The following is a 27,904-nucleotide window of genomic DNA, read 5'->3' as shown; positions in this document are numbered from 1 at the left end:
TATATCTTTTTGCACTGGATAAATTATTTAAAATGAGCTTTGTGCTTTTTGTAAGAAATTGCTTGTTTTTTATTTTTTTTTATATTTGCTTTGGTGGTTGTTAGGGGCATACATGCATGTGTGCATGTGTGTTTTAATGGGTAGTTTTGTGTGCTATAATTTTTTGGTGCCTCTTTACATCACGTATTCAAATGCAAATATACACACGTATATGTACCACATACCTGTATATGTGGTGTCTGTTTACATTTTCTGTCATGTAGTTATCAAGCACACAACGTAGACTTAAAGGATGTCAAAACTGACAGCCCCAGCATGATGGATGATGCTGTGCTAGACTGATTCTTACCAGGTGTGGTGTGATGGGAATTCAAATGCTATTCAGAGCTCTTATTTGTGTTAGCAAAGTTTTGCTTTCCTGTGAGTTTTTTTTTTTTTTTTTTTTTTGGCAGAGGTTGGGGGGGGTGGAGAAGAGGACTTCTGAACTCATAATCTTAAACCATTTTGTAAGATGTTTTGAATAGTTTAAGCAAAAATCCATGGAGTTTTCTTCCAATATGTATATCTGATGCATGTTATCCATTTTTATATCGTTTACTCTTCAACACACATTTAAGTAGTCTCAGGTTATCAGGATAAATATTTTCAAATATTTCAAATTAGTGATCCTGTTGTCACTATTCTTTTGGGTATACAAATGTCCCCAGTGACTCCCTTAACTGGGCAGAAGTGATTGCTCCCTGTCTGAGTCCATGAAAACACCAAGCCAAAATTTTAACAAAAATTTTATTTAGATATTTTGAGCCAGCTACAAGTTTGAGAGGTGACTGAAACATTCTCTGGTCTCTATGCAGACAATGCCTGATGTCTAAATTAAATCTGATACTTGATTAGCCCCTACTGGGCAATCAGGGCAGCAGAGTGAAGATCTACATGGCTGTCTTGAATTTGTTTCTCCAGAGTACATGTCTGCACCCGAGACAATCCTGGACGTAAACCAGGTATGCTACTATCAGAATGAAGGTTGTCTATTTTCCATAACTAAATTCAAATGCCTTCTGATCAAAAAGAATGTTCTTTTCTTTTTGACCATTTGAGTTGGGAATGAGAGTGCTTAATAGATAAATTTATGCTCTAAATAGGTAAATTTATCCTGCATAATTCCACAAAACTGGATGGCCTGCCTCAGGATGCTGTCAAATATAATCTGTCGTCAACAGAGGGGAACTCACAATTTAAGTCCTCAGTGGACCTGAGGGATAGGCTCTTAACTTCTCCCATTTCCTTGTTCATCTTTCCAAAGAACACTGATTTAACTCAGCCTTTGGGTATAGATGGTCTCAAAAGGCTGTCCCATGATCTGCGGTAAACTGCATTCCTCATCAAATTCCCATAGAACAATAGAATACAAAACGACTACCCAAATGCTACAATCTTTACAACTTTGATCTGTCTTCAAGGATACAGGTGAGCGTACAAATAAATGAGGAGGCAATTCATTCTAACTGCAATGGATTGGAGCCATTTGTGAAGGCTGACTGAAGACATTCCACCATCTTTACTCAACAGGTGATATAATTATTTCCTGGACACTGTTGTATCCTGAAAGTCAGGTGTTGAGATTTCCAGCAACTGTAGCTGGACTGCGCTCATTAATGCAGACAAAAGACTGTTGCTTCTTCAGTTTTTTCTACTACGTGGTATCCACTCTGAGGACTTGAGTATGACCAATGGGAATTACCTGGCAACGCTCTAAATTTCCCATTACATGTTTTCATTATTATTTATCTTGGCTTTTAGCTAATTATTTCTTGTTTCAAAAGTGCTACCTGATTGATACATAACCACCAAATGCCACAACCATACCCCATCCTTATTCTCATAACTCTACGTACCCATTTCCTATACACTTCCTTGCCAATTCTGTTTCTTTTGCCTTCTAGGCAATACTTCCATTTCACCCTTTCATGCCACTCTGCCCCCAAGAACGTGAGACTAACCATTAAGGCCTGTTTTTCCTAATTTGGGCTTTATCCAGTTAGGTGAGGAACTCAACGCTAATCTGCCAGCCCTTTCCAGGGACATGGGAAGTTGCCAAAGTGCCCTATAACAGACAATGAAAGTCTGGAAGAAGAGAAAGGTAATGATTTCTAAGTACATACAACGATGAAATGCCTTCGTTCTTCCTTGCTGTTCCCAGATCCTCTCTAGCAACCTGCCTCTTCTCAGGCTTAACGTTACATCTCCATTCCTACTATTGCAAACTAGTTTTTTCTTATTATTTTTACATGAGCATAGGGGCAACAAGGTTCTGAGCAGTGGTTGAAGAGATAGCAGGTATGATTATACAAGTGTACACAGTGCAGTTCCTGGCCAAGGCAGCGGTTTCAGAATACAGGGTGAAATGACTTAACTTATGCTTCAGGGAAAAGTATTGGGGACTAAATACAGTCATCCATATGTTTGGTAGAGAAAGTTCTTACTAGGAAAAAAAAAAGCAGAAACCAAGCATGGCATGTGTATAAGATAAAGGATCATAGGCAAAAACAAAATGCTACTTACTTTCACCAAAGAGTAAAAATAAAGTCTACGATAAATTGTCCAAATGAGACACATTTAGAAGTGAAGAACTGCTGGTAATGAGTATGCTGGGACAACAGGTGCACACTGGGACCACCCAACACACCAGTATATTTTTTCATCCCTACTATATATCTCATTCCACAAATATCCAGTGAGAACCTACAATGTACTGAATATGTGGTGTAGAGGTTGGGGGTTAGGTCCTAAATGGCAGGCGTCTGTGTGGAACTTGCTAGAAATCCACCCTCCAGTGGGCCTAGAAAAACCTTTCACATGGAAGTGTGTCATTGGAGGCATTCCTCTACAAATCACCTGAAGAAGGCGCTGGGGAGGCTGCAAGCCATCGGGAGTTCCTGGTTGCCATGTCCTGCAGAGACCCTGTGCCGGGGACGCTGTGTGTCCTGCAGGATCCCGGCCTGGGGAAGCTGTGGGCACTGCAGGAGCCTGCTAATGAGGACACTGGAATCAGGAGTCATTAACCTTTCCTCCTTCAATGTCTTTCTAGCACCCTCTACTGACGAAACTTACCATTACGCTAACTGACCAAGAAACAAATATTGAAAGGGCCCAGAGCCATTTTCATAGGTCAGGCAACTGAGAGAAACTTTAGAGTTGAGAGCAAGCAATGCATTTCTCACTGGCCAACACACTTAAAGCACGTCACCCATAGGCCCACTCCTCAGGGGCATCTCCTTAGGGTGTTTTGGTTTTAGATGTTTACTTGTAATGAGATGCTAATACTTGCCATTCTTGATGTATCAACTTTAAGCGTTACCTACCAATACCTTACTATGACAAAACAGGAAATGTGGCCAGTATTGCCTCCTTCTCATCCCAGCGTTTCTTAGTTATGGCTGTAGTGACTTATAAACCTTTAAAGGATATACTTAAACCTTCTTTCTAACCATCATTTAAGACAGTGTTTTCTGACCCCTCACTATCTGACAAACATCAGTGCCTCCATACTTCCTTGCAGTTCCCAGATCCTCTCTAGCATACCTACCTCTTCTCAGGCTTAAGGCTACATTTCCATTCCTACTATTACAAACTAGTTTTTCCTATTATTTGTATAATTAAATCATCCGTGTTTTGTCTGGTAGTCGTTTCTAAAAACGAATCCTAATAATCTTTATTTTTAATGTTATGATTATATGTATTAAATTCTGGAGCATTATTTATAGGAGTCAGTGACACAAATGTAAACATTAAGAGCAAATATGTAAACATTAAATGAGAAAAGTGCTATTCTTATGATCATGTAACCAATAAAACTTGGAGACTTTAGAAACCTCAGAATTATGGTGAATGATACAGTTGAGATGTTTCAAATATATACATTTTTTCAAATCTAATTCTACAGCAGTAATTTTAAACATAATGCTATGCAGTAAACTATTATTTTTATTGTTCATTTCTAATATATTTTAGATTAAAATACAGACTATTGTTAGATGTTATTCATAGAAAAGTAATCTATGTTCATAGCATTAAATCACACAGAGAGATGCCCATATGCTTCCATGTGTATACTTCCTCATCAGTGTCCTGTGCTTACAGAAATACAGTCATAATTTTAGTTTACTTTTTTAAAAAAGAAATTGTGCTATACATATTATTTTTAAAATATTATTTTTATTTTGAAATTACTTTTTGTTGGACAGATGAGTTGCAAAGATATCACAGAAAGGTCTTTTATACCCTTTAGTCAGGTTCCCTAATGCTAAACTCTTACATGACTGTGGAGTATTTATGAAAATTAATTATTAACATTAAGTAGATCACAGGCTTTTATATTCCATAGTTTTTCCTACTTATGCCCTTCTTCTGTTCCAGGACCCAACCTGAGGTACCATATTGTGTTTACCTTCTTTAGTATCACAAAGCTGTAACAGGTTTTCTTGTTTCCTTGTCTTACTTGACCTTGGTATTTTTAAAAAATATTGGTCAGTTATTTGATAGAACGACTCGCAATTTGAACTTGTTTGATGTTTTCTCACATTTATGTGAGTTTACGGATTTGGGGTGGGGAGAATGTCATAGAGGTGAAGTGCCCTACTCTGTGCATGATGTACAAGAATATTAGATGTAATCAATATATTACCATTAACTTCGATAACTTGGTTAAGGTGTGGTCTGCCAGATTTCTCCACTATAGTTACTGGTTTTATCTTTTCGCACTTAATTCATTAACAGTGACTAAGTCTAATCCACACTCAAGAAAAGGGAAATTAATTCCCAACTCCTTAAGAGAAGAACTTCAAAGAATCTGTGGATACATATTAATAGCATCATAGAATTAATATATATTTGATGGTGATATTTTAAGGCTGTATAAATATACCCTGTTTCTCCTTAAAATTTTTTCAGTGAGTATGTCTGTAATTATAGTCACTGTTGCCTCCTAAAGGAAATTTTCTTTTCTCCTCATTCCTGGGTTCCTCTAACGTCTCGAAAGATTTTATTTTTAATTCGCATACAGTAAAAATTTTTTTATGGTGTACAATTCTACAAAATAGAGTCACGTATCTACCATGCAGTACGACATAGCACAGTTTCATCACTGCAAAAGTTTCACTGTGTAGCCTCTTAGTAGTCAGTCCTTCCCTTATCCTTAATTCCTGAGTACCACGGATATGTTCATAACCTTTACAGTTTGCCCTTTCCAGAATGCTCTATAAATGCAACCATAAAATATGTATCCTTTGTCTCTGGCTTCCTTTACTTAACAAAATGCATTTAATATTTATTCATGCAGTTGCATATAACAAAAATGTTTCTTATATTGCTGAGAAGTATTCTGTCATATAGGTGGGCCATTGTTTGTTTATCCATTCACCTGTTTAAAAACATCTGGATTACTTCTAGTTTTTGGTTATCATTAACAAGCTATTATAAATAGCCATGTGTAAATTTTTGTATAAATGTAAATTTTAATTCATTTGAATTAATAAGTAAAAGTAAGAGCCGGGACCTATAAAGAGTGATATTTATCTTTATGAGGAAAATGCCAAACTATTTTTCAAAGTGCCATGTTGCATTCTCTCTACCAATGAATGAGAATTTCTCTGCCTTCCACCATTGGTATTGTCGGGTTGTTATTGCTGCTGTAGTTGTTGAGTTCTGTTTTGCCATTCTATTGGGTCCAAAATTTAGTAAAAATACTAAAAATGTAGTTTTAATTTCCACTACCCAGTGACTAATGATGTCGAACATCTTTTTATATGCTTATTTGCTATCCATTTATCTTCTTCGGTGAAATGTTTGTTCAGAACTTTTTCCTTATTCTCTGTTGCATTCTTACTGTTTGTCTTAAAGATTTCTTAATATAGTCTGAGGACAAATTCATTATCCATTGTGTGACTTGTGAATATTTTCTCGTAGTCTATGAGTCATCCTTTTCATTCTCTTACATTCATGTTTCACAGAATTAAAGCTTTTAATTTTGATAAATTCTGATTTATCAAGGTTTTCCCCTTTTATGATTTGTGCTTTTTGTGTCTTATTCAACAGATCATTTTGTAACCCCAAATAACACAGATTTTCTCCTATGTTATCTTTTAGAAACTTTATAGCTTTATTTTTATGCTTAAGTCTGTGATCCATTATGAATTAATTTTTGTGTGATGTGTAAGGTATAAGTCGAGATTCACTTCTTTGCATATGTGTCCTCACTTGTTCCAGTACTGTTTGTTGGAAAGATAACCATTTCTCCATTGGATTATCCTTGAACTTTGTCAAAAATAATTGATTTTATTGATGTGGGTCTAATTCTGAGTTCTCTATTCTTTCCCCCACACCCCCTTCTTCAATTCCCACCTCTTTCCCACCCCTGACCTATGGATGTTGCCGTTTCCCCTTAAGAACTGGATCTCTGAAGGTGGGGCATCTCTTCCCACATGGTTTGGTCCATGGCTCCATTGGGGCACAAACCCAGGACCTTGTGCATGTAAAGCAGATGCGCTAACCACTATACTATGGAGTGACCCCCGAGGTCTCTTTTCTGTTCCACTGTTGTGTGTGTCTATCTTTTTTTTACCAATACCGTACTGTAAAGATTACTATATCTTTGTAGTACGTCTTAAAATTAGTTGTATGAGTCCTCTAACTTTGCTTTTTTCTAGAATTGCTTTAAATATTACAAGTACTCTGAATATCCAAATATTGTCAAAATAAATTTGTCGATATCTACAAAGAAATATTATTTTAGTTTTTCAAGGAGAGTGCATGGAAACTGTAAATCAAATTGGAATAAATTGATAATTATATTGAGTCTTTCAGTCTATGATCATGGTATATTTCACAATTAATTGAGTTTTCTTTTATTTCTTTCAATAATATTTCATAGTTATTAACATAATAATCCTGCATGTGTTTTGTGAGTTTCTACCTATTTTATTATTTTTGGTGCAATTGTAATTGGTATTTTTCTTTTTTGTGTTTCAAATTCCAATTATTCATTGTTTATTTCTTCCATTCAAATTTGTATACATATTTTTCTAAGTATACTAGTTAGATTCTAGTATGCTATTGACTAGAAGGGGTGAAAACATATTTGCTTCCTTAACAGTAACATTCAGTCTCTTATTTTTGAGTAAAATGTTAGCTGCAGGTTCTGAAAGATGCCCTTTATGAGGTTAATAACTTTCTTTTTAGTCTTAGTTTTCTGAGAGTTATTTTTATTATTATAAATGTATGTTCAATTTTATTAAATAAATTTTCTGCTTCTATGATCAATATGATATGTTTGATATTTGCTTCATATGATTATATGGCTTTTCTTATACGTTTTCACTATTAATATAATGAATGTACTGATTTTCAAATGCCAAAGCAGCCTTTTATTTCTGAGACAAATCCAATGTGGTTATTTATTGTAAGTTTAATTTGCTAATAATTTTAGGAAATTTTTGCATCTATAATACAAGATATTTGGGTCTCCAATTTGGTTGTCTTGTGATGTCCTTGGGATCGGGATAATTTGGAAAGTGTACTCTTCCATCCTGTTTTCTGAAAAGTGTGGAGAATTGAGACCATTTTTTCCCTAACTGTTTAATATAATCCAACAATAAAACCACCTGGTTTTCATTTGGGGCAGGTTTTCAATTGCTAATTCAAATCCCTCAAAAATATAGAATTATTTAGTTTTTCTATTTCTTCTTGAGTAAGTTTTGGTAATTTGTGTCTTTTAGGGAATTGATCTATTTCACCCAGGTTGTTGAATTTATGGGCATAGAGGTAGTCCCAGTATTCACTTGTTTATTCTTTTACTATCTGTAGAATCTCCCAGTCTTCTCTGAGTGGTTTGTGTGTTGAAGAATGCCTTCAATGCTTCTGCAGGTGCTTTTAAAGCTCTGAGGGATACAACCTGCTAGCATAGAACCTCGTGATTAGCCATAGGTGAGAGATTAGAACGTTCTCAGGTCTTTCTTGAGCTCATTCACAGTCATATACATACGTGCTCATTGTCTTCCAAATTACTGGGAATATGCTGTAGCTTTGAAAAGTTCACTATGAGCCTATGGTCATGTTACCCTGAACAAGTCTGATCCTGTCTGATCTCAGAAGCTAAGCAGGGTCGGACCTGGTTAGTACTTGGATGGGAGACCACCTAGAAAGACCAGGTGCCGTAGGAGTAAAAATAAATAAATAAAAAATAAAAATAAAAAATAAAGTCCTCTATGGACAACCTTTTCTTTTAAGTTTTTTTGTCAACCAAATACTTTCTTTTTGTCATTTTCAACTTCTAGAGACTCTGAATTCTTTGATTTGTGACCCCTTCTTTCATCTTCAAAGCCATTAAAGTGGTATCTTCATATCTCCATCTCTCTCCCTCTCTATCTCTCCCCTCTGCTTCTGTCATCACATCTTTCTGTATGTCTCTGACTCGCCTGCCTTAATCAGTATCCTAGCAAATATACTAGGCCCATCTAAGTAGTCTACTCATCTCAAGATCTGTAACTTGATTACATCAGCAAAGTCCCTTTTGACATATAAGGTAAGCTATTCACATGTTCTGGGACATTAAAATTTAGGGCATAAGCATCTTTAGTGGGCGGTGCATTATTCTGTCAACTGCATATGGATTTTTATTTTAATTCTATTATAATCTAAGAATATACTTTGTGTGATTTTTATTTTTTTAATCCTCTAATGTGTTTTTTTATTATCCAAGTTATGCCTATTCTTGGTAAATTTTCCATTGCTCTTGAGAAAAATATGTATCCTCTGTTGCTGAAAGAAGTGTTCTATAAATATCAATGTGGTCAAGTTGGTTGATAATGCTGATCTGGTCATTTATATCCTTATTGATTTGCTATTTATTCATTCTCTCAATTACTGAAAGACAAACATTATATGATCTCACTCATATGTGGAATCTAAAACAAAACAAGCAAAACAAAATCAATCTCATAGGACAAATTGGTGGTTGTCAGAGGTGGGAGATGCTGGGAGGGTTAAATGGGTAAAGGGGGTCAAAAGGTACAAACTTCTAGTTACAAAATAAATAAGTTATCAGAGTGTATTGAAGAGCATAGTGTATGATTAATTAAAGGGGGTCAAAAGGTACAAACTTCTAGTTACAAAATAAATAAGTTATCAGAGTGTATTGAAGAGCATAGTGACTATGATTAATAATATTGGATTACATACTGAAAGTTGCTAAAATGGCAAATCTTAAATGTCCTCATCATGAGAAAAAGAAATGCATAACTATGTATGAGGATGAGTGTTATCTAGATTTATTGTGGTGACCATTTTGCAATACATACAAATATTGAATCATTATATATTGAATCATTACATTGTATACCTGAAACTAATATAATATGATGTGTGATTTATAGCTCAATAAAAAATAATAATCATAATAAAAAGTATTGAAATTAGTTGGATTAAGATGATGGGATAATCAAAGACTTCATCCAATCTTCATTTTGGTTCTTATACTTACATATTTTGCATAATTAGAAATACAGTGTCTATTCCTAGTCGATTTGTTGGAATTGCTATGTGGTATTCATAGGGCAACTTCGATATTTCATAATATTCCATAAAACTGTTTTGCTTTAATTTACTTCATATGTTCATATTATCCTGTATAGTTTTACATAATTTTATAATTTTTTACCACTACATTTAATTGTGGAGGAAAAAAACACTACTATATGAAATGCTTTTTTTATTTTAAAAAAGTATTTCCTGAAAATACATTTTTCAAAAAAAAATAAAATGATTATTCATCTGTTTGAAATAAAATCTACCACTTTGCCTACTATTTTGTATTTGTTTCATTTGTTCTTTGTATTATTTTCTCTCCTTGTTTCTCCTTCTTTCACTGGGTTTAATTGAACATTTTTTGACAATCTATTTTATCTAGTCTATTGACTTATTATTTATATGCCTTATAAAATGTTTTAGTAGTTCCCCTAGTCATTGCTCTAGTCATTGTTACACAGTCTGGATCTAGCTTCAAATAATATCGTTTCATGTGTAGTGTACGAACCTTATTGTGGAATATTTTCAATTCTTTTCTTCCATCCTTCATGTCATTTTTGTCATATATTTTACTTTTTTACCTCTCAAAAACAAATAATACATTGTTACTATTTTTGCTTTAAATAGTAATTGTAATTAAAAATATGGAAAAATAAATGTAAGATTATTTCATTCTTTTTCCCAGTGTCCTTCATTCCTTTTTGTGAATCCATCTTTCTGACCTATAGCATATTCTTTTTGCCTACAGATATTATTTTAACATTCATGTTGAATAGTTCTAAAATTAATTGATTCAGTGTTTATCTGAGAAAATCTTTCTATTTTTCATTATTTTTGAGATATGTTTTTTGCGGAGTATTGAATTATTGATTGACAATGGGTTTTGGGGGTTTTGCAGTTTTGTTTTTTTCCTAGTACATAGCCACTTTGCTTGCATGGATTATGACAAGAAATCTGCTGTACTTATTGTGCATGTTCCTCTCAAGATAATGTGTTATATTTATCTGGCTTCCTTGAAAATATTCATCTATTGATGTATCTATTGAATATCATAGATTTAGAATTTGGGGGTCTAATTTCCCAACAGAGGAATAGTGTTGAGGTAAATGAGGTGGCTTTGGCAGTGATGATGATACTCAAGAAATACTGCAACTTTTCATCTGCATTCTCAGTTGCACTGGGAAGTCATGTGACTGATTCCGGCCAATGAGCTTTGAGCAGAAGGGTCATGTGTCACTAGCAGAGAAAAGTATAAACTGGTAATGGACTTTCCTGCTATAGAAACTAAGGAGGCTTCATTTTCAACGTGATGAACCCAGAAGATAATGTAAAATCTCTCAGCTTTCACCTCTGAATGACTACCTCTACTTACATCAGATCAGCAGTGTAGGTGAAAAAACATTTTCTATTAGATGACTATAAGAAATGGAATGACTTCTTCATTGGGAATTACTGAGATAATTTCAACAAAGAAAAAGAACAACTGAGATTTATGGGTTGATTTTTAACTTTAGTATGTCCTAACCTATCTTGATAAATAAGAATGCCACGAGCATTATTCAAAAAGGGAAACATGTAATATTATCTTTGAAGGTAAAGACCAATAGGCACACAAATTACTAGTAGAGTAAAATAATAAGTTTCAAAAAGCAAGGCAAATAAGAAGCATTAGAAAGCGTTAAGAAATGAATTTTAACCCAATAGGAGAATCAGGGACACCTTCACAGAGGAGTTAGTACCTGAGTTAAATTTCCAAACTTAAAATCATGTGTCATTTTATACTTAAGATGTCAGGAGACCAGAATTATCATTTTCACTCAATTAATGGCAGCATAAAGGCCAAACTTCAGGTCTCCTTACACACTGCCTCTGAAGTAGCACTTTTTTATTATGATAAGAATCTATTCATTAAATAGTTTTGATCAAACAGACATCAGAATTGACCCTTTGCAATTCTTAAAGAGGACAAGAAATGGGAGGAAAGAGCTGTTTGAAGAAACTCCTTAATGAATGTAGAAAACTGTCCTCCTCTTGACTTCAGATGATTTTCTCAGGATCTTTTAGATATTTAGATATTTAGGCAGAATCTTTTAGATACTCTGACAGCATACCTCAACCTTATCACTGAAGTATCAAAGAAAATGAGTGAATAAATATATTTAAAAAGGATGTAAATATATATGAGACCCCCATCAGGAAATTGAGATAATCATTTTCTTTTAAAAAAAAAAAAAAGCATTTCTTTCACATCAGTCATTTATTATTTCCTTTTAGAAATTGTCTAAAAAGCCCAGTGTAGAGGCTCTATATTCAGTTTCAATAAATGAGCTCTTGTAACTGGATCCAGTCCACAAAACTGGATTTTCTCTCTCCTATATGATTGTCATTTTTGTCATAATCATTTTGTTAGAATTGTTGTTTACTTGCTCACCAAAAGAGACTATTATGTGAATAAAAGAAATTAGCAGAAGCTTTTGGTATTAACTACCTGTGTCGGTACAAAATTTCCCCAGTTAACATTCCTGGAAATGTTTGTATGTGTTTTTATAATATCTTAAAATGCTTAAATGGTATTTTTTTTAAAGTTTTAATTATATCACAAAAATTGATATCACATTTTAATATATATTTATAATATTAATATACAAACTGCCATATAAATACATATAAAAAACTCATAACCCTACAGACTAAGTAGATTCAGACTTCATATTCCTAGGACAGACTTGAGAATTTCCTGGAGTCCCAACAGACTTTGTGGATCCAATTTTATGCACAGTAATCTGAGTGTGTGACCATGATGAAAGGCTGTTCAGGCGGAGCCACACACAAAGACTTCCCACAGAAGGAACAAGCATCTGAAATCCTGTCCTTCCTTAGTTCGCCAAGACTTATGTCCTAGGTGAAAGGAAGGGCATTTACTTTTGCACACACAAAAAAAAAACATAGGCTCACTATGTCATGAATTCAAAACAATAAGAGTGACAACAAAGTCTTATGGATTTTAAATATACATAGATTTAAAATTCATGAAACTAATACAGTGGGAGGAAGGTAATTGAGTTTAAAGAGTTTAAGACCCTTGCTTTGTCTAAAAAATGTAGAAATAGTAATTTATATCAAACTGTATTAAATTAAAGAACAGGTTTAATGTGTCGATGTGGATATTCACTAAAATAACAGTAACGTAATCTATAAAAGGGGGGAAGTTGCATAATACACACCCGCTCACATATTCAAAAAGAAAATTATTAACTACATAGACAATTAAAATTATTTTAAACAGAAAAAATTAAAGGAAAAATGTAAAAGAAATAAAATGCAATTGTTGCATACTTCACAACTTAGTGGTAAATAATACTTCTAAAATAATAAAATATAATTGTTTAATATTAATTTAATCACAAAAAAATATATGGAGTGAAATCTACATATTTCACATTAGAAAGTCACTGCATATCTGGAAGGAAATGTTAAGGAAATACAATATAAAAAATAAGTAACAATAACTATATAACAAAAATATAGAGAAAAAACATAAGAAACAGCTAAAACTGTTGAAAATCATGGCCTCTGAAAATCAGAGTGAAGATAGAAAGAAGGAGCTGATGATTTATTTGTCAGATTTATTTAACTTTGGAGAAGTGAAAAAAAATCAAATTAAAGTAAAAAGAAATATAGAAAAATCTTTATCTATGAATGCATATGAAAAAGAGCATAGATGTTTAAGTTGTGTGGCAATTTAAAAAAACAGATGTTAAAAAACATTTTCTATTAGATTACTATAAGAAATGGAGTGACTTCTTCATTGGGAATTACTGAGATAATTTCAACAAAGAAAAAGAATGACCGATTGACTTGAACTTTATCTCTCTCTTTTAAGATCAACCTACCTTTCTTCAAACTAGAAATGATAGAGTAGTCCTTGAACCTTGTAGGAACCTGGGTCACCAGCATCTCAAAGAAGAAAAGAAAGTATATTGTATTAATTTTAGAATGTTTTCTAGATTCTCTCAAAATCTTAGATAATTTATGAATATTTTAAAATATATGATCATAAGTGAGCAACTTAGGTTTGCTAAAGATAGCCAGTTTTTCCTAATTACATAATCAAAGTGAATGGTCCCTCTATATAGCAGATCTTGAATTCTGAAATACATTTGATAAAAATCTATCATGATATACTGTATGCACAGTTCAGGAGAAGGTGGGCAAAAGTAGTGGAAGGAAGATTTGCCCATACTATTTCAACTAGATCAACTCTTTATATATTGTCTTCAGTGCTAGTTCCTAATATTTATTTGAAAGAAGATTTCAATGATTGTGAGGAACTGACCATCATTGGGTTATGTCTGAGGTCAGAAAACTATACCTTGTAGACTCAATTTCTTTCTTTCTTTCTTTCTTTCTTTCTTTCTTTCTTTCTTTCTTTCTTTCTTTCTTTCTTTCTTTCTTTCTTTCTTTCTCTTTCTTTCTTATTTTAGGCGAGGCAACACTTGGTTGACCTCACAGATTGCAAGGACCTTGTCAGCTTACAATACCTTAGTTTTTATTTTTTTACACATATAGAACCTGATCTTCCTATGTGGTCTATCATCCAAGTACTAACCAGGCCCGACCCTGCTTAGCTTCCAAGATCAGAAGAGATTGGGCTTGTTCAGGGCAGCATGGCCATAGACTGAACTCAATTTAGTTTGCTACCGGTTTAATACTGAAACATAGACACTCCTTTGGTCTCTAATTGTTTACTACAGCCATCTGGCTTATAAAGTCTAAAATATTTATTCCTAGCTAATACTTGGGTTATATGATACTTTTAATGCAATTAATATTTATAGAACAAGCATATTCTTCATAATATATAACACACCCATAATTTAGATTAAGATGGTGGAAGTTAAAAATATTTTTGACAGCAAATAATAGAAACCCAACTGACAATGGCTTAATTAACTATACACGAAATTATCCTTTTTGAATAAAATCGGGTCTAAACTAGTAATCCAGGGCTTGGAGGCTGCATACAGATGTCAGCCAAGACCCAGGCTTTTTTTAACTTCTTGCTTTGGGTAATTTTTTTTTATGTTCATACTCATGGTCACAAGATAGCTGTTGCACCTCCAAGGATCACATTTACATTACAAATAGGACAAAAGGCAATAGGCTTCCTTCTGGTGAGGGTTTTTCCTTTTTCCTTTGGAGGCAAAGATATTCACAATAACTTTCATTTGTATGTTTCATTTGTCATGGTGGATTATTTATTCAATTATCCAACAATCAATATTGACTGTCCACCGGACTAAGCACAATGAAAAGTACTAATGGGATAGTAGTGAGTAAACATAAACAAGCTCACCAATTAATGAGATTGTAACCTACAGATGAAGGCAGATGGCTAAATAAATAATTATAATGAAATGTAACAGATTTTATGATATTGAGATATGGAATATAATGGGAAAACGTCAGAGGCCTAAAAAAGTTAAGAAATACTTCCCAGAAGAATTGAAGCTTTGAAGGATAACTAGGAACAAACATGTACTAGGCAAAGAAAAGCCATATGCTATGTCCCAGAAGTGAGATGAGCCTAGCATTCCTGAAAAAAATGTCCAAAAACTGTATTATTACCAGAGCGTGAAGTGGGCATGGGGTGGGAGACCTGTGAAGGGGAGATGTGAGAGTTCATCAGAGGCATCACATGCATAGGACCTCACTCCTTAAGGAGGTTACCTAAAGGGTGTTTATCCCATTCACCTGAAGGGCCCTTGGAGGCTCCTATGGCAGAGAGGTCCTTAGAAAGTTCCTTAGAAAGAGACTCTAGAGGACTTGGTGACCGGTGACTCTGGAACGAGACAAGGCTGTCTGTCCTGGTCAACCAGCTGTTCACTTGAGAGAATAGAGGTGACACATGCAAAGAAAGGGCCATCATGAGTTTAGCCTAGGCCATGTGAAGTTTGAGGGAACTGTAATCTATATAGATATATGCATATTCAAGTTGGGGAATTAGTATGCAGTCAGACATCAACTTTGAAAACTGAGTGGTTAGAGAATGGCGGTAGAGTTTGGGGAATCTTCAGGGTCTAGTTAGAAATTAAAGCCAGAGTAGTAAATGAAATCTCCCAGAGTTCTTGTGGAATGAGGGAGACCAGGGGTCCAGTATGCATAGCTGATAAACACTAACTTTAAGGCAGAGATTCTCAAGAGATTGCCAGAATTAGGAGCAAAATGATGTGTTTTCAGTATTTAAAAGAAGAATCTCTATTGGTGGAGCCATGAAATTTTTATTCATATTAAAGCTTGGGAACCAGTGATTTGATGCTTTGCCAAATGGGTTGGGGGTGGGGGGAGATCAGGAAGGAGGTTTTAACAAAAAAAAATAAGAAATTTTAGGAAAAACAACAGAGGGTGAAATTGTTTCATAAAGAGATAGTGACAAACGTAATAAAAAGTTTGAGTTAAAAAACTCCAGGAGTTACTATTGTGTCAAACGCAGGCATTTTGTTGATTTCTTTTGGAAATGCAGTTTCAGAGGTGTCAGGAAATCCGGAGATAGTCTGCCCTGAGTAAAGTGTAAGGAGGGAATAGGAGAGAGGAAGTAGTTGGAGGAAAATAAGTAAGAAGACGTGAAGACACTTTCAATAAACATGGTTTTGCAACATAAACCAGATACAGATAGAGCAAACGGGCAGGCTTTCTCCAAGATAGGAGAGACTTGAATGTTAATGGGAAAAAATTGAGAGAAAGAAGTTAAGTGTTTTTGATGAAGCCTAATGAAGGATGAGATCCAGAGCTGATGTGGAGAAATTGGTTTCAGAGAGTAAGAGTGACAGCCCTTTCATTGTGACAGGAAAGGAGGAAGATGTGTTGGACTCTCTGGCATTTGAAGATTTCATGGCAAGATTTTTCACAACTTTCTTCAATCCGATTAGTCTATAATTATTTTGGAGTTTTTCATTCTTTCTCATCAGTTTAGTAGCTTTTTGGTGTATGTAATATTTAAGCTTCGGTATTCAAGATTTCAGTTGGATGGCTTTTTTACAGAATAAAAGTGGAAAACATTGTCATTGTGTTTATTCATCTTTGTGAAATTTTATCCCATTTCATTTGTTCTAGTCTATTAGTGCAGCTGATTCATATGGGGTAGATTTTTTTTTGAAATGAACAACTCAATATATTTACAGAAAGCAAGCACAGCCATGTACCCAGCACTCAAAATGAGAACCAAAATTATTACCAGAATCCCAGAAACTCCCCTCAAGGGTAGTGGGACCTCCAAGTCACAAAGCTCCAAGGGTACTCATTGTCCCAATTTCTAACACCATAGATTAGTATCACCTGCTTTAAAACTTTCAAAAATGGATTGCACTATCATACGCATTCTTTTGTGTCTGGCTTTTTTCAGTCAATACTAGTTTGTGAGATTTTGTCCATTTGGCTATGCGTACTTGTGGTTCCTTCACTCTCTTTGTGGTATGGTATGCCACTGTATGAGAAGCAAATCCACAATTTGTCTTTTCTATTGCAAATTGAAGTTTGGTTTGTTTACAGTTTAGAGCTTAAATATGACTGAACTAATTTCTCTTTCTTGCAACTCAACCTGAGTTTCTTCTGTTCTGTTATGTTTCTTTTTAGTCTAGTAAAAGAAAGTTGCAGCTGTGTCCAGTCCTTGTTCATTGTTACTCTAAAACAAACAACTAACTACTTGATTAAAATTTTAGTTCAAATACATAGCTAATTGCTTTTTGTTTGTTTGTTTGTTTGTTTGTTTGTTTGTTTGTTTTTGAAGTTTATTAGGGTCATATTGGTTAATAATATTATATGAGTTTCAGGTGCAAATTCTATAAAACATTACCTGTATATTGCATGTGTGCTTACCACCACCCAAAGTCTAAGCTCCTTCTGTCACAACCCCTTCCTCTCTGGTAACCACCCTTCTGTTGTATGTGTCTATGAGTCTGTTTGTTCCGTTGGTTCATTTGTTGCCTTCTGTTTTATATCTCACATGTGAAATCACATGGTTTTTGACCTTTCCTATCTCACTTACTCCGCTTAGTATGATACTCTCAAGATCCATTCATGTTGTTGCAAAGGACAGTATTTTATCCTTTTTTACAGCTAAGTAATATTCCTTTGTATATTTATACCACATTTTCTTTATTCAGTCATCCATCTGAGGACACTTAGATGTTTTTCCATGTCTTGGCCACCACAAATAATGTTGCAAAGAACCTAGGGGTACATATACCCTTACGAATAATTGCCTTCAGTTTTTTCGGGTTGATATCCAGAAGAGAGATTGCCGAGTCATATTGTAGCTCTAGCCTTAATTTTTTGAGGAAACTACACACTGTTTTACAAGATGACTGTATTATGAATTGGACAATTAAAAAAAAAATGAACTCAGTAGTTAAAAATTTTTCCAATGCTTTAGAATAAATTGTGTAGTGTAGATATTATTTGTTTTGTCTCTTTGTTTCTGTAAGCCAACTACAAGTCAGAATATTTTTTGCATTACAATATGTGTTTTTTACTAATTTTTAAAATATTTATTATAATCTACTTTGTTTTAAAAGAAAAGCACTATCCATTGTCAATCTCTAGCAGAGAATAGTCATTCAATGGACATTTTGAATGAATCAAAGGACAAATCAACCTCCTGTCTTTCAAATCATCTTCCGAACACATTCCACCTCTTGTATTTATAGCTCAGTGTCTACCTGAGGAGAGGAGGAGCCACATAAACGATTAACATTCATTAAGCCTCTCTTATTTGCCAGATACTACACTAAGTCTTATAAATTCAGAACAATTTAATATTGTCTCCAACTCACCTTTCACTCATAGTCCATATTCGTAGTTGCAAGTCGTTAATTCTACTCATAGATGCCCCTGGATGCTGCCTTCACCTCTGTCTCTCCTGACATTGCCTTATCCTCTGCCTGATGCTCCCATCCCTGGACACCTAAGGAGCCTCCCAACCGAACCCCCTGCTCACAGTCTCTCTCCCCTCCTTCCACCTTTAACATTCCTATTAACATTATCCTCTAAAAAACTCAAAATCATTTACATCACTGACCTGATTTTAAAAATGTTAATTACTCCTGATTAGTTCTAGGATAAAAATCTGAATTCCTTAGCTGATCTGTGCTCACTTTAACCTACACTTACCCACCCTCATTTCCCAACCCTGCCCTCCACCACCCTGTGTTCTTGCTGTTCCCTAATCCTTTTAGGTCCCTTGTCTTTGCCTCAACTTGGAATGCCCTTTCCACCTCCCTCTTCTCAAATATATCTGCCCATCCTTTAAAATCTAGATCAAATGTCATCTTTTTAATGGAACTGCTCTCACATCCCCAAGCACCATTACTTCATACCTCTGTAATGTCATTCATTATAGTACATTCTTATTTGCCTGTTAATTAATCAAGTTGTCTCTTGAAGCAAGGAGTCCTGTTCTACTGCCACGCCCAACTGTGTTCCCAGTATCTGCAAAAGTGTCACGTTCAAACTTGTATTGCTTTGTGGGAGTTGCCATAAAAACACCCCACAAAGTAGGTGGCTTAAACAATTAAAATTTCTTAATTCACAGTTCTGGAGGCTGGATGTCTGAAATCAAGGTGTCGGCAAGGTTGACTTTTCTGAGGCTGGTGAAAGAAGGATCTGTCCCAGGCCTCTCTCAGTGGCTTGTAGATGATCGTCTTTTTCCTGTGTTTTTTCACATCGTCTCTCCTCTACATGCGTCTCTCTGCCCAAATTTCCCATTTTTGTAAGGACACCAATCATATTGGATTAAGGGCTTGCCTTATTCAGTGTGACCTCATCTTAACTGGTGACATGTACAAAGACTCTATTTCCAAATAAGTTGACATTCTGAGGTCTTGGGGGGTTAGGACTTTACCATATAAATTTAGGGGGCACGTATTAGTCCATAACAAATGTACTGAATGGAAGCATGCTAAATTCTTGAAAGAGAATATGATGAAGGAATAAATGAAGAGTTGTCACACATATATATATATATATATGTATGTATATGTATGTAATATATATATATCATAATTTTTGTGATGTACCTTATAATTCCCTTTCCTTCTCAATTCCATCTATCATTTTCTATTATCGATCTCTGTTATATTGTTTTATTTTCCAATCTATTTTTCATATTGCTGCTACATTATTCTTTTTAAGTGCTATTTACATCAATTCATTTAACTGCTTAAAGATTTACTATGTCTTACTTTCTTGTACTTTATCAAAAGCTAAAACTGCCCTAAAACTACCTACTTTTAAGAACAATTATAATCTGAATCTATCTTATTCATTATATTTTAGGCAATATATGGATTTGGCCTATATGAAAAGCTACACTAGGATGGAGGAATCTTGAGAGAAGTCAGGATCTAAAAATTGATGGCATATTTTTAGGTAGGTAAAATCCAGAAGTAAGCCCCAGGAGTTTCTAGGGACCAGCAGGCAGAGAAACATGTCAGAAAATTTTGATAATGCAAATGCAAATATTGCATCAGGAGAGTAAGAAAAAGTAGCAATGGGTCCCAACAGGTGGGTGGAACACAGCAATAGGAAATCTAAAGACAGGTGACATTCTAAATTGCAGGTAAGCAGGCTACACAGGAAAGTGTATCAGTGGGTGGAAAAACACAAGCCACCAGGCTAAAATTCAGGAGAGGCTCCAGGTTTTCTGAATGAGCCATTGGGCCCATGATAGCAAACAAATTAGAACCTAAAGCTGGCACAAGAATAGTGGCATGGCACAGGGATGTTAATGAAAACCTACACTTGTGTAATCAATGTTCTCTCCCAACCAGAAAAGATAAACAAATAAAATATAATTTTGTGGCAAATTTTGAAGAGAGACACAGAGGTTTATGGTCTTAAAACTTTGTGACATGGAGTGGCATATTTGTGAGAGGAGGGAGAATGTTTCTTAAAGTATCAATAATCTTTTTCTGAAAGAATAAGTATTGTGGATGTGGAAGTAGCATAACTGCCTAAGAGAAGTGGACACGGATTTTGAGACAATCTTCCCAGTTCCTTATATGAGCTATTAACCCTCTGACGGCCTTAGCCTCTCCTCTGTAACAAAGATGACAGTGCCTGAGCAGCATTCTTACTCTTGTCTTCTTCAGTTGTCTTAAGAACCAAATGAAATAACATATGTGAATATCGCTATGTTGACTAGGTACTTTTCGAAAGCATGTCACTGTGTCCCCATCGTGGAGAATAACATAGAGGTGAATAATATAATGGTAAAATACTAGTAGTGTGGGGACGAGTATTTAAAGCGTTTGCCACTTAAAGGAAAATTCGGCCTTTCTTCATTAGCTTTTGCAGATTTGGCCCTTGTCCAAGTCATGCAGCAGCTTTAGACTGAGACTGAGACAAAGGGCGAGTGGTGTTGTAGGAAGATGGTGAGCTCAGGGCAGACACTTTCCTCCAACCCATCTTGTCCCCACCCCATCTCCCTTGGGTGCCTCTCCCCCACTGCGAGCTCCTCTCCCCTGCCAGTGACAGTATGAGATATTGCATCTGACGAAGCACAGCCAAATATTTGATTTGGACGATTACACTGAAGATGCTTCATCACAACTGTGGGTGCCCAGATTACCAACTCCTTGCTCTTGGCTTCCGTACACTCTGTAGTGAGTACAAACTGCATAGAAGAGCTCATTACAACACTGATGGAAAAAATCCCAAATGGCTGATGTGGAGTGTCTTGTTTGGGGAAGAGTTCACTGATGAGGAATAAGCTGAGGAGGCAAGATGCTGTTGTTTTTCCTGTCAAGGCAAATGGTACTAAGAACATGGCAAGCGTTTTTTACATCTTTTTTTTTTTTTCCTTTCTAACTTGGTTTCAGAAATTCTTGGCGATGATAAAGCAATTCCTTTTCCGGGGAGATCACAGAGGAACAGTGACAATGACTCCTACCCTTCTCTCCTTGACATATGACTGTCTCCATTTCAGTTAGCATCTGTGATAAAAATAGCAGACCTGGGAAGGATTCAGTCTTAGCTGTTTCTTGTCGCTCCCACACTAGTCCTGGTCGTTTCTAATATCCCTTGTGTTCTTGTTTCAGTGTGATTGAAACATAAATAAAACTATTGTGCCTAATTAGCACAGAGAATGCCTTTTTATATTTTTATTCCACAAGGGACATCTTTTGAACTTTATACAGAAATCTTGAAGTTCCTAAAGAAGAAAGGAGACTAGAACTTCAGATTTCCCCACCTCTGCTTATGAAATGAAAAGTGTATGGTATTTGCATTTGAAATGTATGAAAATAAATTTCTTATTCTAAAGCATCCAATATTTCTATCATTAGTGTTTCAGTAGTAAGAGTACTAATGGAAAGTCCAGGAGGTTCACTGAAATGCAAGATTGGTGATGTCTTGATCATTACACACATGCATACACACACCACACACTCACATATGTTAATTTTATCAGAATGTAAATAAATGTGCATTCATTCCTGTACAGTTATGATGAGGTCCACATTCTATGTCTACGGCTGTTTTTTTTTTTTTTTAATGTACTCAAATACATATTCCCATATGTACAAACACAAGCCACGTGCCAACTTGTATGTATACCTAAATTAAAGTCTTTAGAATGATTTAGGAAAAGAAATATTATGCAGCAATATAAAAGAATACAATTTTGCCACTTGTGACAATATGAATGGACCTAGATGGTATTATGCTGAGTAAAATTAAGTCAGACAAAGAAAGACAAATACTGTATGATCTCACTTATCTGTCGAATCTAAAAGACAAAGCAAAACAAATGAATAAAACAAAAGAAAAACAGACTCACAAAAGCAGAGACCAAAGGGATGGTTACCAGAAAGGAGAGAGTGGGGGATGGGTAAAAAAGGTGAAGGGGAATACAGTCAATAATATTGTCATAAGTTGGCATAGTGACAGATGATCATTAGACTTAATGAGGTGATCACACTGTAAGGTATAAGCATGTCAAACTACTATATTGTACACTTCAATATAGTGATTTGACATATTTATTAATATAATATTTTACACCACTATACTTAATAAAAAATAAGTAAAGCAAAAAATCGTTATGTTATAATGTTAAGGGTAAATGGCAAAACATAAAATTACATATTAAAAATAAGACTGAAGTAATTAAATGTGAGTGTATTTTAATAGACTTCTTTTCTTGATTTTCATAGCTTGTCCTGAAAGAAAAAAAAATCAAGCCATATGAGAGAAATCTGGATAACAAGCTGTTGTTATTGAGTTAGTTCATCAGCCATGCACTAATCATGCCCAGGTCGTGGCATGCCATTCACGTGTGCTCCACTCCAAAGCACCAGGCTGCACTTCCAACCCCACATTGTTCATGGGATAGACACACCGCAAAGGGTTTGACATTCAGAATGTGAGCTCTGGAATTAGACTCCATGAGTTTGAAGCCCGGCTCTCCACTTTCTAGAATGGCGATTTCCAACAAGCCATTCAACCACTGTAAGCCTCCAACTCCTCACCTGTAAAATTGGAATAACAATTGTATCTCTCTCATCAAGCTGTGGAAACTGATGGGAATATAGATAGTATAGTGCCTAAGAGCTTAATGAATCAGGATTGCTACCAGTGGAGGCTGGGACAAGGTGCAGGTGGTGGTGACATATATAACTCTGATGCAGGAAACTAAGGAATTGAGTTGAGTGGATATTTCATACAAATTCCATCTAGTGACCACAACTCATTAGCAAATTTGCAAACCTGGTTCATGAATTCAAAGAACTTGTCCCTATAAATTCAAAACTAATGGAATAATAACTGATTTATTTCCCAGCTTTCTTCTCCCTGATTATTATTTGACATGTCACAAAATGGATTCCATGGCTTAAAGCTCAATTAAACTTTATGTGAAAACATGAAAAAAGTGTATATATACACATGTATCTATATGTATATATATATACATATTATAAAATATATATAGTATTAACTTCAAAAATATATAGTCCACTTGTCAAAAAAGAAATATATTCACAGTAAAGAGTTAATTAACTATATTCTCTATGCATTTCTATTTTAACTCTATTTTTCACTGTCTTTTACTCAAGTATTGCTTCTTAATTCCTCTCAGTCTCACAGAACATTTGAATAAGGAGTCAGATTCAATTGTTTTATCTAAAGTTCTAATTCATCATAACTATATTAAGACCATAAATAAGAAACTATATGGTGAGCCTAAATGTTTTCCAGAAAAATAAGTCATTTGTCTCTGTGATAATTTACCTTATATTATTAAAAGAGTCAAAACTGATATTTAGTTGAAGATGTACCTTATTCCCAGACTGTATTTTTTTTTCCCCGTGTTCACCAATGCCACAATTACTTCTCACAGTATTGGTTTGTGTTGCCTCTTTAGATTATTTTTCTCATATGTTTCAGTTAATTCTCCAGAGAAGTCAAGGTCACATATAAACAAAACTTCAACTCGTTAAAATGTAGAACCTATGTTGAACTCAAAATACTATTCCTTACACTGCTAGTAGATATAACATAAAACTATGTAGCTGGGGATAGAAAAATAAGAAAAATTTCCAAATATAGATTTATCTGCATTTTCGAAGAGTAGAAAGGAAGTAAATAATACTATGAGATGTTGTTTACCACAGAGAAGAACAAGAGCAATGCATCTTGGGGTAGAGAGAGCCAAATTTCTTTCTTCTTTCCCACCCCTGTCACATGAGTCTCTGCTGAAGCTTAGCTAGGAATAACTATAGGTATCTGCCATCACCCAGTAGCTGTGCTCTGAATGCTCTAGGGAGATTAAACAAACAAACAAACAAACAAACAAACAAACAAAGAAACCCCAAAGCCTTGTCCGTACAGAGAGTCCATAAAAGATGCTGAGAATTTGAAGATGTTTTCTTTGTATCCCAGGAACCAAGGCATGGCCTCTCTCCGGCTTTCTTGGGTTAGGGGATCATGATTTCAGTCTACTCTTCCCCCACTATGCTCTATTTGATCTTCCAACTATGGCACATTAAGAAGACAGGCGTATACCAAAAGAATATTTTGATAAAGAACAATGTGATACTAATTTGAGGACTGAAACAAGAAGGAATCCAGCACAAATCGGTATCATTTCCACTGGTATATTTCATTCATGGGCTAAGGTTGTAAAACAGGGTTATTATTTGTAGCAACCATGGAGTAGATTGTTTTCAAATTTCATAGTTCAAATTTTTACCTATAAATGTTGCTCATGGCCAAAAGGGATAGATGGATGATAGACAGATAGATAGATAATAGATAAATGATAGATGACAGATAGATAGATGATGATGAAAGATAGAGAGATAGATAGATAGATAGATAGATAGATAGATAGATGAGCGAGTGAGAGAGAGAGAGAGAGAGAAAGAGAGAGAGAGAGAGAGAGAGAGAGAGATGATAGACAGACAGACAGGCAGACAGACAAATAGTGTTTAGTGATATTCGTCATAGTCCAAGGGAGACCATAAAACTACAGGAAAAGAGACAAAGTTCCCTCTCAGGCATAAGGAGTGCTGGAAGTGGATTCTAAGTACATACAAAGAGAAAGTATTACAGAAGTCAAGAACTGCTGAGGGAATGTTTTCTTCATCACCAGTGGCTAAAGTGGTTTCATATGGTCTTTGCTGCTATACGGTACCTACTATGCTGTGATGCTCGATAAGCATTAATGGAAGATGAAAAATGCATGAAGAGACAAACAGGAGCCTAGTACCAGAGGAAAGAAGATTGAGAACTTGAGAACGCTTTCCTTTCATTCCCATTTTAAGCTGGATAAATATAAAGACTTGGAGGAGCATAGGAAATCCTCAAAACTGACAGGATAGGAATAGAAGGGGGCAGGAAATTGAGAATGATTTTGAATAATTCTGAACCTGCTTATTACCACTTCTTATTTCGAAAAGAGGTTCATAATGACTTCTTCTTTTCAACAACAGGAGGAATAAGACACATCAAAGGGCAACAGAAGTTCAAAACTGTGGAGGAGCATGAACTTCAGCTTTGCAAAAAAATGTAATTAAGAAAGGAGAAAAAAGAAAAAAATACATAAAATACTTTGCATAAAAAATAAATAAAATTTTAGATGCAAACACCAGAAAAGGAAAGAGGACATGAAACAAGGAAAGAAGTCTGCTTTTAGTTTTTGTTTTGGTTTTTACATTGGTATTAAAGACCATGCTTAAGATTTGGGTTGGGGGAAAAAAAAAATGTTTACTGCCATTTCAAGCAAAAGAGAGACGATATGAGGGATGATGTTTCCTGCAATCGGATCATCGCATCTAGAGTTGGAGTTCTGAAACTCAAGTTGTCTGGACACTGGCACTGAAGCCAACAGGAGAGCAGGTGCTTGAGTTGTGTATAGTTTGTACATTAAGGAATCATGGCTGGGTGATACTAGAGGCACCATGGCCAGTTCTTCTCTTGAGAAGCTCAGTTCTCTCGTGGATATCTGCTCCTTTTTAATGAGATTTTTTAACCAAGAAAAAGTCATCAGACATTAAATATAGGAATTAAAAGAAAAGGAGAGGAGAGAAAAAGCAGATAGTTTTTAATGATGACAAAAGTATGTCAATGAATTCTTTGTTTTGATAGGACAGTTATTGAGGTGATGATGATGTTAACAACAATAACAATAATAAGGTTTCTTATCATATTAATTTATAATGTATCATCAGGCCTCATATGCCCAGCCACAACCACTATCCCAGCTTTTACTTGTATTATGATATATTTAACAAAACCCAATTTGGCCTTTTAATTTAATTAACAAGTTAATTAAATAATGATGATAATTTATTTTGTAAATAATTTGTGATGATTATTTTAATGCCTAAAAGTAAAATTGATAGGTCAAAGAGTTCAGAGTTGTTACTGAAGTAAAAAATGGGAGTGTGTCAACAACAAAGTTTCTTGAATGCCAAAAATATTTACCAAGGCGGTTTTACAAAGAAAGAAACAGTATATTTCTGCTTCTCTAGACTCCAGACATTCCTCACAGGCACAAATGGCTGTAGATAATACCTCTGCTATTGATTGGGGATTCGCCAGGTGTGACAAACTCCCTTTAGTGACTTTACTAAGTCTTTCTGCCATCCTGAATTTCCCTACCACTTGGATATTTTTTCTAACTTAACTATATCTAGTCTCCAAGTACAAAAATCTTGTCTAAACAACCCCAACACACTTCTATTTCATCTGAGATTGAGCAAAAGGAAGTTCAGTTTCCCAGGAAAACCAGGCCCAGGTTTTGAACATACCCAAAGTTGATTCCTTAAAGCAATACACTTCCTTGGTATTATTTAGTTATAAGAGTTTTTTAAAGAATAACTATTCACTACATGCCTAAATAAATCCAAGCATATTGAATAAAATAGGACACATCATGTTAAATATATAGATGACATTACAAGAAAGAAAGGGAAAAATCCATTAAATCCAAAAATAGGGAAACCAACAACCTAAGTGATAAGTAGGCACTGATGCTTTAACGGTCATGATGGCATTTGCTTGTCTGTGTCACCAAGCAGTGTGTATTCCAATAGCTATGAAGTGAAGACAAGATGGAGAGCAAAAACCGAGATAGTACCTAAAACTGGATCAGAGTCAACCTTTAGCAAAAGGTAGTTTAGAAAGAACAATCTTTCATTTAATAAGATAAAGGAGTGAATGAACTTGTCGTAGTCTAGACTTTGCCTGAAAAAAAAAAAAAATTATCCTCTAAGGATTCATAACCATAATACAACTCTCACTTGAATTTTAGATTTAAATTTATATGACTTGCAAGGTCCAGGAAATCTTAAATTGAGGAATGAAAATGAAATCCCATCCAGATTTAAGAGAACCAAGAAATATATATGCCCTCTCCACAAGAAGTTTAGATATTGGAATGACAGACATAAATCCTAAAATAATTATGTTTAAAATAACAAAGGAAAGAAAAGTCAGATAGATTCAAAACTTGAGAAAGGAACTTGGTGTTACAAATTCAACATATTTGAAAAAGAAAAAAAGAAAGCATCCATTAATAAAAAACATTTTATTAAATTTAAACACTTGATGAGTGAGTTAAACAGCACATTAAACACAGATGAAGAGAAATTTGGTATATCAATAAATAGATTTTGATAGAGGCACCACTATCTGAGCAAATCAAAACCACTTGAAAAGACAAGTTAGGGTACTTGCATTACCAGGTCACAAGACGTTTTTTATAAAGCAGTAGCAATTAGAATACAATGATGTTGGCATAGGAATAGACAGGAAGGTAGTACAA

At 34.8% G+C, this 27,904-nt stretch overlaps 2 pseudogenes; one reads left to right on the top strand and one right to left on the bottom strand.

The window, feature by feature from the left end:
* The first annotated feature begins 8,097 nt into the window (after window positions 1-8,097).
* LOC112470103 lies at window positions 8,098-8,216 on the top strand (annotated as a pseudogene).
* Window positions 8,217-14,139: 5,923 nt separating this feature from the next.
* On the bottom strand, window positions 14,140-14,258 carry LOC112470107 (annotated as a pseudogene).
* Between the last annotated feature and the right edge of the window lie 13,646 nt (window positions 14,259-27,904).

The sequence above is a fragment of the Pteropus alecto genome, unplaced genomic scaffold (assembly GCF_000325575.1).
Source record: "Pteropus alecto unplaced genomic scaffold, ASM32557v1 scaffold288, whole genome shotgun sequence".
NCBI classification, from domain to species: Eukaryota; Metazoa; Chordata; class Mammalia; order Chiroptera; family Pteropodidae; genus Pteropus; species Pteropus alecto.
This window is presented reverse-complemented; position numbering and strand designations above follow the sequence as displayed.